The sequence below is a fragment of the Sus scrofa genome, chromosome 13, assembly GCF_054392235.1.
Source record: "Sus scrofa isolate SSC_HxYL_T2T_F1_AM1 chromosome 13, Sscrofa_HxYL_maternal_Yorkshire_Landrace_v2.0, whole genome shotgun sequence".
Taxonomy (NCBI): domain Eukaryota; kingdom Metazoa; phylum Chordata; class Mammalia; order Artiodactyla; family Suidae; genus Sus; species Sus scrofa.
Genome location: NC_139395.1, coordinates 105306681 through 105320344, shown reverse-complemented (window position 1 = coordinate 105320344; position 13664 = coordinate 105306681). Strand labels below are relative to the sequence as shown.

Sequence of the window (13664 nt, the reverse complement as noted above, 5' to 3'; positions counted from 1 at the left end):
TCAAGTATTGGCACTTGTAATATCTGCTGAGATACATTTTTTTTTCCTCTTGGTAGATATAAACACCAGCATGAACCGAGTTTTCAAAATATGGATTGTGCATGTTCAGAAACTGTCTTTACTCACTGACCTAGGTTAGGTGCTGCATGGAATTAGCCTTGGTGAAAGTTATTTTTCTTCTTTCAATAATTTTGGGGGATCCTTTCCTTTTTACTGTATATTTATATTTTGCATGTCAGTAGATGATCTGAGTCCAAGCGGCCAATATTGAAGTTTGACTGGAACCAAATGAGGAAACTTAGCAGCCAGAACAGGAATTCTTGCAAGAGTTTGGAAACTAATTAATGTGGCTTCTCACAGAGCTCCTGAAATACGGGTGCAGTGGGAGGGGAGGGGAAGAAAAGTCACTAACTTGTTAGTTGGCCCTCTCGACATATGTCTTTCTTCTAAATAGACTGGTTGGATGACTGCATGGTTATTATGAGTTATTATTTATTTATTTATTTATTTATCTTTTTGGCCATGCCCAAAGCATGCAGAAGTTCCAGGGCCAGGTGATCAAACCTGCGCCACAGCTGCGACCCAAGCCACTGCGGTGACAATGCCAGATCCTTAACCCGCTGTGCCGCCAAGGGAATTTCTATTCTGAGTTTTAAAAGTACATGTGGATTGATAAGCTATGTACCAAAATGGTCGCCATGCTTATTTCTGGGTGTGAGGTGATATATTTCCTTTTTAAAAACAAAATATATATCTGTATTTCTAACTTTTCTACAGGAAGCGTAATTACTTCTGTAAAAAGAAAAGAATTTATTTTTAAAGTATATGTAAGGCTTTCTTCTGAATCTTCATTTACAATGTTGAAAGTAGCAGAAAACAAACAAAATAAAGTTAAAAAAAAAATCCCAATTTTAACCCCATGATGGCTATACCTAAGATGAAAAAACTGAATTCTGTAATTGGCTTGGCCCAACATCCTTAGACCAAGTGTGTGATGAAGAAAAAGGAGGGAAATGAGTGGGCTGAGAATGTTGAGAGGATACAGGGAAGGAGGTGGGCGCAGAGAGGAGAAGGGCCTCAGGTGTACTCTTCTGCCTTTCTCGCAACTCACAAATAATGGAAACATGGCTTTGGAAAAAATAGTCTGGATTTGCATATGGAATATAATTGAAATTAGACCTATGAACTTTTGGATCTCTGTGGTGCATACTAATGAGCTAAGTTTCTTGACCTAGTGTAATAATTCAGAAATAAGTTACACATGTGGGTTGATGGTATATGTATCACTAACTGTCCGTTAACCAGATAATATTCAGCTCGGCCTTGCCACCCAAGCAGCCTCTGATTTAAAGAGGGCTTTTGAGAGGAGGCTGGCTTCTCCCTACTGAACATCTATTCATCTGTAAAATCAACAAATGCAATGGGACTTGTACTGAAATTTTTATTCATAGGCTAGACTTTTAAAAAGCTGTCAGAACTGAAATTGAATATATAAACCACATCATCACAGATCTGCACTCATGAATGATCTAGGAGATGGACTAAAAGTAAACTTTTGATGTATTCTCAAGGGAATGAGAGCAACATGTTGGGAATGGGCTTTTTTTGTGTTTTCTCCTTTGTTAAAAGAACGCTTGAATTATTCACCGATGAGAGTTCTCTTTTGTGGGGATGCTTACAACTCAAGGACTTGCATCCTGGGCATTACGAGGAAATACTTACATTTATAAATCTTGTACCTTGAGTGGCTTGCTGGGCTACATTTCAATCTGTTTAAGTCACACAGCCATCAGCTGCCCTCTGAGACTTATTTGAAAATTCTAACTCTAGAATGTCTAAGAAGACTCTGAAACTAATCTCTGTCCAAGAGAGGTTAAATTCCAGAATTGCAAAATTCAAACTATGGTCTTTTATTGCACTTTGGACTTGTTTATTATTGCTAAAAATGAATTAACAACACAATAATAAATCAAAGGACAAATTCTGTGATGTGCCTCTTGATGTATGACATAACCCTCAAATTGAATCATTTTTCAAGCTTATGATAAGGCAATGACTTGCTATCTTTTATCTTCTATCTTCCTTTTTATTATCAATGTCAGGAACTGGCACTTCCTTTTTTTTTTTTTTTGCCACAACTGTGGCACATGGAAGTTCCTGGGCCAGGGATGGAATCTGAACTGCAGCTTTGACTTACACCACAGCGGCATCAATGTGGGATCTTTAACCCACAGCCACAGCAGGAATTCCAGAACTGGCACTTCTTTCATTTTTCTGTCTTTGAAGAGCAAGAACTGAAATCACCTCTACCTCTTACTTCCCCTAAAACAACTACACCCAAAGAGCAGAATTTTTATTGACATATTTTTAAGGATGGGTCACCTTGGTTTAAAAAATTTTTAAGATGCATAATACCATCAGCTAATGCTGTTGAGTGTTTGTGTTACCAGGGACTATTCTAAATGGTTTACATGCATTAGCTAATACAATCCTCACACCAATCTGATCAAGTAATATAGTTATGGATTGAATTGTCTCTCCCCCCAAAAAAAGATGTATTGAAATCCTAACCTCCTCAATACCTCAAATGTGACCTTATTTGGAGATAGAGCCTTTGTAGAGGTTATCCAGTTAAAATGAAGTCATTAGAGTGGGGCCTAGTCTGATATGACTGGTGTTCTTACAGAAGGGGGACACTTGGACAGAGAGAGAGACACACACACACAGAAGATAATATAGAGAGACATAGGGAGAAAACAGCCATCTACAAGCCAAAGAGAGATGCTTGGAACAGCTCCTTCCTTCATGGCCTTCAGAGGAAATCAACCCTGCTGACACCTTGATTTTAGGCTTTTCTAGCCTCTAGAACTTGTAGATGATAAATTTCTGTCGTTCAAGCCACTCATTGTGAGGTACTTTGTTATGGCAGCCCTAGCAAAAGAATACACTAGCACAATTCTTATTGATTCCATGTTATGGTTAAGGAAACTGAGGGACGGAGAGGTTAAGTAACTTGCCCAAAATTGTATAGCTGGTAAATGGAATAGGAGCCCAGACAGTACGGCTCCAAAGTCTAATCTTCTAAATAGCTAAGACGGTCAACCTTTTGGAATTCAATGATTGCAGACAATGCTCTTGGTTCCATTGCTCCTTGGCAACCTCTCTGCACACAATGCAGGGCACCATTATGATGAACCATTGATTAAGGTGCACACAAAGAGAAACAAAGCAATAACAACATAACATAACAACCACAAAACATATATTATTATATTGAGTACTTATCATGAGTCAGGTGTCATTCCAGGAACTGGTTCTATGAAGAAGAAAATGCCCTGGTCTCTTTGGGAGTTCACCCCTTGGAAGGGAGACGTGCTCCTTCAGCAGAGTGAGAGAGCCCCTTCCAAGGGCGTAAGGGAGAGGTGAGTGGCTTTTGCCTGGGGAGAGGCAAAGACCTTAATGGGAAAGACTCCATAGAGGAGGTAAACTTTGAGTTGGATCTTGCTAAGTGGAAAGAATTTGGGCAGGTGGCTGAATTGAGAAATGTTTAGAAATAGATTCAGGTTGGTGAATGTAACTGGACATGAGGCATCATCTGATCTAATTTTAAGAATATATGAATGAAAGAGGAACACTGGAGATGCAGGCAAGTGCTTGGCAAAATTACGTGTATCCAACCAGAGAATAGCTATAGATAATAGGTGTTTTCCTGTTTTTCACAGCTATATTCCAAAGGCCATTGACTTGGAGTTTAATAAACTTGCATAACAAATTGGAGGGAAAGTCTTGGCAACCTTAATTAGACTCTCGGGGCAGTTGACTGTACCTCAGGAACCTGGGATCGGTGGGGAGAAGTCCCAGGATCAGGGTTCCCACTCCAATACTGAGGCAGAGGTAGCAAATGTGTAGTCCCTGGGATGGACCTGGATCTTGGTCACCTTCAACCTTTACCATACTGGCTAACACTGATAAGCAGAAGTTTACTTATAATATTCAGAATTTCTGTCTTCTCTTTCTCCAATGATCTGGCAACAGAAGGCCTGCCTTCCTGTAGGGGCTGCCTTTGAGTATGAGGAGATGCTCTCCTATGCTGTGGTTACAATAGACCTGGGCATGTAAAGAATCTACTTGGGACAACTGTTTCTTAGTGTCATGTCAAAATCTACATGACAATGTAATTTGGGCAGCTCTTCTCCAAGTGGTGACCCAGGGATCCAGCTTCTTCTATGCTGTGGCTCTGCCATTACTCTTTGCATCATTGTGTGACTCCCAAGATTTTTCTGGACATATTCTCCAATTCAGTTTGGGTAAAAAAAGAGTACACGATCCAACAGGAACTTTTCATGGGCTAGGCCTGTATGTGGCATTCATTCCTTCTGTCCACATTATACTGGCCAGAACTCAGTCACATGGCTCCAGCTAATTATAAGGAAAACTGAGAAATATAGCCTAGCAGGCAGAAAAGGAAATAGTTTGGTAACCACATAGCAACCACAAATGTGTTCTCCAGTTCACCATAGTTCCCACACAGCCTTCTTCACTGATTTGTTATCTACCCAGTATCTGTAGGCACTAGAGTTTGCAATCTCTGATTTAGGTACTGAGAGTTGTAGTGGAAATTACCCAACTTTAGAATTAGACAGGCCTATGTTTGAAAACTTGTTAGCCACAGTATTGCTTAGGATAATGGTGCTTAAAGAGCCAGCAAAACACCATGGCTTAAATGAGATAGAGTTTATTTCTCTCACACTTAAAAGTTCAATTTGGTCCCAGGATATAGGGCGGCTCTAACTCAGGGGGTCATTCAGGAACCCAGGTTCCTTCTGTCTTGTTGCCCTGCTATCTTCTGAGGTGCTGCTCTTGTCCCTGAGATTGAAGATGGTTCATCATCACCACAGATGGGAAGAAGGAAAAAGAAACTGGAGGGCATGACCTGGAAATTAATCATATCCCTCTCTTCCAATCACATCCCACTAACCAAAATATAGTTGTATGGCCCACTAAGCCTCAAGAAAGCCTGAAAAATTGGAGCTTCTGCTGGCCAGCTATGTGCCCAGCTATAGCTTGGAAAGTTAAGTTATCAACAGAAGAATGGGGAGAGAGGGAGGAGGACAACTCTCTGTAGGCCACAGTCACTATTTGCATGGTTTTGGAAAAATACTTAACCTCTCTGTGCCTCTTTAATCTTTAAGAAGGTGGTAATAGGACATTCCTCTATGAGTTAGGTATGTGTTTGGCTGCAATTAATAGAAAACCTACCCACAGCAGATTTAACAAATAGATTTAGTTTTCTTATAACAGAAGATCTGAAGGTAGTTTTTTGTTGAGCAGGTTGATGTTTGGGAAAATATTTCTGATTTTTTTTTTTTTTTGGCCTTTCTTTCACAGATCCAAGACAGTTGTTCAAAGGCAAGAAGAAAGGGGAAAGGGACAGAACCTTTTGTATCCTTCACTTTAATCAAGAAAAGCAAAAATCTTCCCAAGCTCCATGCATTCAGTGAGTGACAAATACCTATGAACTCAAAAATGTGACTTAATCCCTCTGAACCTCAGTTTCCCCATCTGTTTACACAGGATGCTAATACCTGTCTCATGGGGTTGTTGTGAAAATCAATGAAATAATATTTTTAATACATCTAGAATGCTGCCTGACATGTGCTATGTGCTCAACCAAGGAAAGGAATTGCTATCCAAGGAAGCAGAAAGAGCATCAGCTTTGAAAGTTCTGTGTTTGAATCCTGACTCCAATTCATGTGACCTTAAGTTGTTTACCCTCTTTGAATCTGTTTCCTCTTCTTGAAAAATGGCGATAATAATACCTTATTTGCAGGGCTGTTGTGAAGATTAAGTGGAATTACAGATACTAAGCACCTGGCTCAGAGGAGCAATTCTTTCAAAGTTGAAGTAGGAGCCACCCTGAATTTATCTGGGGTGAGCAGGAGACAGCCGGCGATGTTGGGTGTGTATTTCTAAGGCAGCTTCTTCTGGTGCATGCTCAGTGGGTTGGGGCCGCAGAACCATGATGAGTGGAGCAAAAACCACGGTTTGAGGCGTGAAAAGCCCAAGGCTGGTTAGGTCACTAAAAGAAGCGAAAGTCTAGTGGCCAGTTCACCCTCTGCTCTCCTGAGGCACAGACAGCTATCTAGGGGAGTTTGAACAGGACTTTAGTTACCTGCCTAGCAGGAGGCTGAACCTTTTTCAACCAGACAGCAACGGTGAGCTCTGCTGGCCTGCCGGTGACAGGCACAACCTGACGGGGTCTTGCAAACAGAGGGCCCAGGGCCGGGCTCTGGGGACAGCCTTCAGCAGGGTGGCCCACCCTCTGTGTTGGGGCAGGGAGATGTGGTATGTGGATGTGACTGAGGTCAGCTTCAGAAGTTACAAGGAGGTTGGAGGTCATGACTGGCTGTAAAGTCTTTATTTCCTGGGGGTAGATTTGGCCCACCAAAGGACAAGGGCCTTGCCTCCTGGTAACTGGGAAGGGCTTGTTGCAGGAGAGATACTGAGGGAGCAAGATTAAACATAATATTTACCCCACCAATCTGCTTCCCCTCCTTCCCTCCCTTCCTTCCAGCACCTTTATTGATACATGATTTATGGATCATAAAATTCATCCATGAAATTGTAGGATTCAGTGGTTTTTAGTATATTCAGAGAGTTGTGCAACCATTACTATTATCTAACTCCAGAACATTTTCATCACTCCAAAAAGAAAACCTGTATCTGTCAGTAGTCACTTCCCATTCTCCTACCCCACCCCCCAAGGCCCTCACCCCAAGCTCCTGGCAACTGTTAATCTATTTTCTGTATCTATGGATTTGCCTAATCTGGGTATTTCATAGAAATGGAATCATACAATATGTGGGGTTTTGTGACTGGTTTCTTTCACTTAGCACAGTTCTTTCAAGTTTCATCCATGTTGTAGCATGCATCAGTATTTCATTCCTGTTTATGGTTAAATAATTCCCCCTTGTCTAAGTATACCACATTTTATTTGTCCACTCAACAGTTGATGGACAGTTACACTCTTTCCACTCTTTTTTGGGCTATTGTAAATAACACTGCTATGAACATTCATGTGTAAGTTTCTGTGGACATATTTTCATTTCTCTTGGGAATATACTTAGGAGTATAACTGCTAGGTTATATGGTATCTTTATATTTAACCTTCTGAGAAACTGTCAGAATGTTTTCCACAAGGGCTGCACGCTTATACATCTCCACCACTGTATATGAGAATTTTAATTTCTCCACATCCTCACCAAGAAGTTACTGTCTTTTTTATTTAGTTGTTGTGAAGTGGTACCTCCTCCCCTGGTTTTGATTTGCATTTCTCTGATGACTGAGGTGTTGAACATCCCTGCCTTTCTTTAGGGGCAAGCCGAGGGGCTCCTTCTGTAGGAAACAGCATGGAGATCAGGCAGCTACTGAGGGAGGAAGGGGACAAGCCCTAGTGCATTCCAGAATGGCTCCTGAGAAGAGATGGAGCTTATACTCACTTGTTCAGAGAAGGACTAAGAAGTGGAAGATGGGTGTTCTAGGTCCATTGACAATTTGCTTCTAGTTTCCCAACTTGGGTTATAGAGAATGCTGTTGTTTCTCCCAGGGTTGAAGAATGGAGGCTTCTACTCTAAGTGGAAAGTTGCTGTAAAAGACAAGATGGTTAATATAGTCAACTGTTCCATAGTGTTAAGGCTGCTCCATTTGGCTTTGCTGAAAACAAAAGTTTATGAACAATTCATTAGGTGCCCTTTTGCTTAAGCAAAAAAGATTTATTTAGTGTTTAGAGCTCTACTTCCCAGCTTCTTGCTGAGTTCTCCTTTTCTTTTTTTTTTTTTTTGCTATTTCTTGGGCCGCTCCCGCGGCATATGGAGGTTCCCAGGCTAGGGGTCGAATCGGAGCTGTAGCCACTGGCCTACGCCAGAGCCACAGCAACGCGGGATCCGAGCCGCGTCTGCAACCTACACCACAGCTCACGGCAACGCCGGATTGTTAACCCACCGAGCAAGGGCAGGGACCGAACCCGCAACCTCATGGTTCCTAGTCGGATTCGTTAACCACTGCGCCACAACGGGAACTCCTGAGTTCTCCTTTTCTATGAGCACAGAGTGGTAATGAAAGACTGGCTGGGAGTAAGTGAGCAGAGTTTCATGGTCCTCTACTTGGAACTAGATGGAACAGCTCCCTCTTCCTCCAGGACCCAGCCACCAAGGTCATCAAGAGGCTGCTTCTCCACCCCCCTTCCTGTGGGGGAGAAAATGTGTGCTCTGTCTTTTAAAAGCACTGAATTCGCCACTCCCCCACAATTCCCACTTTCCCTCCTCTCCAACCATAAAACAAAGTAGTAGATCTGAGAGCTTCCGAAACCTTGCTTTAAGTGCTCTGCACAAGGAATTCTCTTTGGGCTAGTTCTGAAAAAAATCCTCCCCCTCTGCCTGGGAAGAAGAGGGAAAGACGGCAATGTCTCTTACACTCTGGCAAGGAGAACTCCCCAGGAAGAAGCAATAACTCACCGCTCTGCTGACTGTTCTTTGAAGTGGGAGAACCTGGTATTTGCTGAAAAACCACCACCATTTCCAACAGCATTCTAATGGCCCTCTGATGGGGTGGTGGGTGGGGAGGATGGGAGCTGGTTTGAAGCAGGAACAGCCAGTTGTCTGAGAGATCTCTTCCTTTGAAATGCCTGAAATTGTTTTCTTCAAACAATGGCTAAGTGGACTCTGGCTTTCAGGTATCCTGAAAACCTCCTCAGATTTCCAGCAACTTTCCTAACTTGTGTGGAGACCACTCATGTACTTATAAAAAATCATCTGTAAGATCTATCACATTCTGTGTCTGTTCCGGGTAAGTTCCCAGCCATGAAAGGCATGAGTCATGCTCTGTGGAGAAGGGAGTTGGCTGTGTCTCTCACTTTGTTGGTCAAAGATGAGGAATAAAGGTGGAAGGGATTATTTTAAAATTCGGGGAAGGAAGTGGACACATACACGTGTTGCAATGCAGGACCAGGAGATTTCCTGGTGTGCTCTTGTGTGTCTTGGGATGAAAATTCACTTGTGGTGAATAAAAGAGCACAGGAAAAGAAATTTCTTAGGGAGTGTTCTTGGCTGGTGGGGGCGTGAGATGGGGGAAAGGACCAATGGTATCAGGGGAACATGTCTTTGTTCTAGTGACTGGTAGTCTGATGGAGAAATGAATGCTTCTATCCCCAAACTAGCTCCAAAGCTATAAATTTTCCTAGAACTGAGAAGTTACTTTCAACCTAAAATTAAAAAAAAAAAAAACAACTTCTTGTTTCTTTTCCCCAAATATATTCCCCAAACACCAGTGGTTGACTATTGAATTCTCTTGTTGGGGTGAAGTGGTAGAAAGGAAGGGGTAAGAAGCAGTGGAGAAGCTGCAACCAATTTGTAATACTGCTGTGGTCCAGGAATCCAGAAATCAAAGACATTCCTGGTCATCACTCTATTATAATTCATCCTTTTGAATTCTTAGAATGATTAAGATAATTTACATAAAAATTTTTCTTCATCATACTCACCTTATTAATCTACTTGCTGGAGGGAATCCATAGTCTCACTGAAAGTTAATGAGTTCTTAGACTGAAAATTGGAGAGTGTGTAACATATTTGTAGCATTTTGCTGAACTATGTGGGAGGTTAGAGGCTGTAACTATACTGATTATTTAAAAATAAAACTATTTACATGCCAAAACTGATATAAAAGCATTCCTCTGCATGAATAAGAAAATAAACACAATATTCTGGAAGAGCTGTATAATCATCTGGTAAAGAATTTTTTCACTGAGGATAAAGACATTAGTATATGTATTACATCTGTTGAAATCCAAGTCATTTTGTTTTGCAAATGAGATTTGGCAAATTAAATAAATTTACATAATTGTCAACATATAGACTTAAAAATCACAAAAAGTATGTTAACTTGCTTTTATACGTCCACTATAAATATAGTCAGTAATCATAGTTTTAAAACCAAAAGCAAGTCTGCAAAACAGTATTTTACAATCATTCATTTCGCATGCATTGCTTGAGTGCCTACTGTGTACCAAGTACTACACTCGTTTCTGAGTTCATAATGATGAACTAGAGAGTCATACAGGGTGATCATAGAGCAGAACATTTAAAATGGAAACTGCCCCAGAAAGTACAGATGACTGATGGCTGTAGTTACCCATCATGACTTGTTGGATATTACCAATTTTGCTACATCTTTTGATTGAATTTAATGAGTAACTTTTTTCATGTGACAAAATGTCGGTATTTATACATAGGTTTCCACACGTGGTTTATGGGCTTTTGTTAATGTTAAGTCCCCAAAGCCTGCAATTTAGAAATGGCTTACATTCCAGAAGTTTGTTTACAAGTCACTTGTTCAGTGGTTGGTTTCCAAAGCCAATCAGCAAAAACCTGTTTAATCTAAAAAAGTAGCTGAAACAAAGCACCAGCCATATAATTAAAGCTAACCACTAGGTTTAACACTGTGTCTAAGGTTGAGGGCATGCAAAGTTCAATTTGTGGTTCTAGAAGCACTTTTTTTATCCCCTAGAAGCAGCAGGCAGATAGAGTGGGAACATTCCCCTAATTCCAAGATAATCAAGGGAGTGATCATCCAAACAGGGGCAGGGCCAGGTTTTGTGGTGGCCTGAAGGCTGTTAGAAGAATATACCACTATGAAAATTGCATTAGATATGAGACCTGGGAAGGGAGCTGTGTGAGGACCCCTGGAGTTTAAACTTTCTTGGCATCCCAGTAAATATGTTCCTACACCTCTGACAGGTCAGGCCAAGGGTAACAATTGATAACTTGGGAGATTTGACAAGGGAGGTGAAGATTAGGGTGGAGCAGTTATAGGACTAGGAGGGATAGACACCAGGATCTTCACAAGGTCATTGAATGGAGATGGGACATTTAATAGCTGGGGTTATTTACTTCTGTATCAGGGATAGTGTGGATGGTCAGGGCCAAGGGCACTTTGTTGGAAGGATAGGACTTTGGGTGGTAAGATGAGGCCATATGTGAGGCATTAACAGGTCCGGTAAAGGAGAGGTGGCAAAGGCTAAAAGTAGAGGGATAGGGATGGGGATGGATTATATGGCTGAAGGTGGCGGGGTGCAGGAGTTCACGATTGCTCCAAATTGATGTGATTAGGAGTCGAAGGATTGGATCAGCATCAGGGGAGCGGATTGTGAGGGAAGAAGGGAATTAACACACTTGCCGCACAGCAGGTGGAAGAAAGGAGCATCAGGTACAGGGCCAGTGAGGAAGGGCGGGGTCCCACAAAGTCCAGAAGGGCAGTGATGTGAGAGCCATGTGCAAGTCAGACCCCTTGAGTCAGACACTGCCTGTCATCATGAGAAACGATAAGGCTCTCGCCCCGGCCAGCACAGAATTTGAATAACTTATAAATTGAGAAAACCCAATCATTTCTGATGAATTACAATAATTTGTTAGAAAATTCTCATGAACCTATAAATCACCTGGAGTAGTTAGGCTTGGGCTAAACTTTCGCGAGAACCCTGTGGTGACAAGAGATGGGCTGGTGATCTCTAAATAAAGGCCACTGGTTTGGTCAAGAATATTGTCTTTCCTGAGGAACAGGGGAAATGGGATTTTTGATTTCTTATGCAAGAAGAGCTTGAAAAAAAGCCAGCTGAGAAATGGAGAATCTGTATTTGAGCACCACATGGTCATTTCTCCCTAAAATCTCCGTCAAGAAGAAGCTCTGAATCTGAATTTCCATAGCTAGGCCAGAGTCAGACTAAAAGGTCTGACCAGAGGGATTTCCACATTTAATGCCCTAAGTGTTCTGGTTCTGAAAGGAATGCAGAGGCTATTATTCTTAAGTGTGTGTCTACAAGTGGTGTCATTGAAAAAGCCATCTACAGCATTGGGCAATGATAAAAAATGGTGGTTGTGAAATTACAGGGGTGGAGTGTAAAATACTGCACGCTCCTTGAGTTGGGAGTTCTTCAGTCTGAATCCAAGATCATATATTATTTGAAAGAGTTCTGAGGGTAAGGGATTGCAAAGCAAGAAATAGAAAATGTGCATCTGTAGGAGTTCCCTGGTAACTCAGTGGATTAAGGGTCTGGCATTGTCACTGGTATGGCTTGGGTTGCTGCTGTGGTGCAGGTTCAATCTCTGGCCCCAGAACTTCTGCTCACCATTGGTGTAGCTGAAAAGAAAAAAGAAAGAAAGACAGTGTGGACTTGTGAGGTGTATCAGTCAAGCTGTCTGACAAGAAAAAACAGAAGCCCCTCCAGGCTTTTCCAACAGAGGAAATTTAATATAGAGAATTGATTCCCTAGGAAATGGAAGGACTGAGAAGCCAAACATGGAATCCAAAGAGGAAGTCCAGAGATTAGCAACAGTAGGAAGCTGTTCCCACCTTGACACTGGAAGGACAATAAGAGGAAGTGGAATTACCAATGTCCAGAAGCCAGGGTCATCCAGTAGGAACTAGAACCAGAGTAGAGGCTTCCTAGCTGGAGCTGAGACTTATAACTGGTGCTGGAAATAACACAGAAAATAGAGAACAATACCCTGGTTTCTTTCTTCCTTCCATCCTTCATTCTAGGGCCTTTGCCTTCCATTGGCTGAACCTAGATTGAAATCTAGATGGAAACTGAAGAAACCTGGGAAACGTAGTCCCCTACAACCAAAACAGAGTACTGATTTCATACAAGGGCATACTGGATGTGGATGACATATCACAAAATTAAAAGTTTGTATAATTCAGAATGTTACCAAACCACCTTGGAATTACCAATCCCTCATATGATCAACCCTGAATATTTCCATAAGGTGACTGGAAAGTGTCACCACATCCCCAATGAAATGCTTGAATTTAACTTTCATTATTTTTAATATAAAAATTATTTGTGAATAGGCAATAGAAGCACATGAAGAAAAATTCAAAAGTTACATAAGGATAGGTGGTGAAAAGTCTTAGCTACTCCTCATCGCTCCGAGATACCTGATTTTCTTCCCCAGAGGTAACCTCTTCGACCAATTTTTTGTGGGTAAATTTCTATGTATCTATACGTTAGTATCTATGTCTGTGTCTGCCTAGATGTATGTCTCTGCCCATATCCATATCTTAACCTATATCTATCCTTTTTTCTGTAAATGGAAGGTATATATTTCCCCAGACACAAATGGTAACATACTCTATGCCCTGCTCCACTGACCTACACTTTAGCACCAATTGGCACCTACTCATTTAATACCAAAGATATTTCTTCTCTGTGGAAATAAAACGGGTGTGCCCATTGGGTCAGACATGTGCCCAGATGATGATAAGCTATAAATCATAAGGCATGCAGACATCCAATGTTCAACTAGTCATGCAAAGAATTCTCCAAGGCAGTAACTCAGCAGAAAATTTGTCAGGTCTCTCAGAATGATTCAAGGTGTTTGGAATGACTCATTGGGGCTTGAGTTAAATAATCTTGGCTTAATCATATCACTGAGAGCAAAGGTAAGTCAAAGATTTAAATCCTGGAAGCTCAGTATCTCATCTGGACACTGACAGAGTAATTCTCTGCCCAGGGACAGTGTCAGGGTCAAAAAAAAAAAAAAAAAAAATCCCAGATGTCTCATACTGTACACCGAGATAGTGTCCGCGTGGATTAAAGAATTTGCATA

General features: G+C 41.5%; 1 long non-coding RNA gene across 3 annotated transcripts in view; it reads right to left on the bottom strand.

The window, feature by feature from the left end:
- LOC106508818 (uncharacterized) overlaps positions 1–13664 on the bottom strand; it is a 56448-nt gene that overhangs the window by 26350 nt on the left and 16434 nt on the right. For 2 of the 3 annotated variants that reach the window (XR_001305891.3, XR_014824189.1), the window contains exons 1-2: positions 8514–8869; positions 7500–7645 (exon numbers count right to left, since the gene is read on the bottom strand). This is a non-coding gene — a long non-coding RNA (uncharacterized LOC106508818). Of the gene's footprint in view, positions 1–7499; positions 7646–8513; positions 8870–9538; positions 12193–13664 lie in introns of those variants that run through there. The other variant, XR_014824190.1, reaches the window with a different exon arrangement.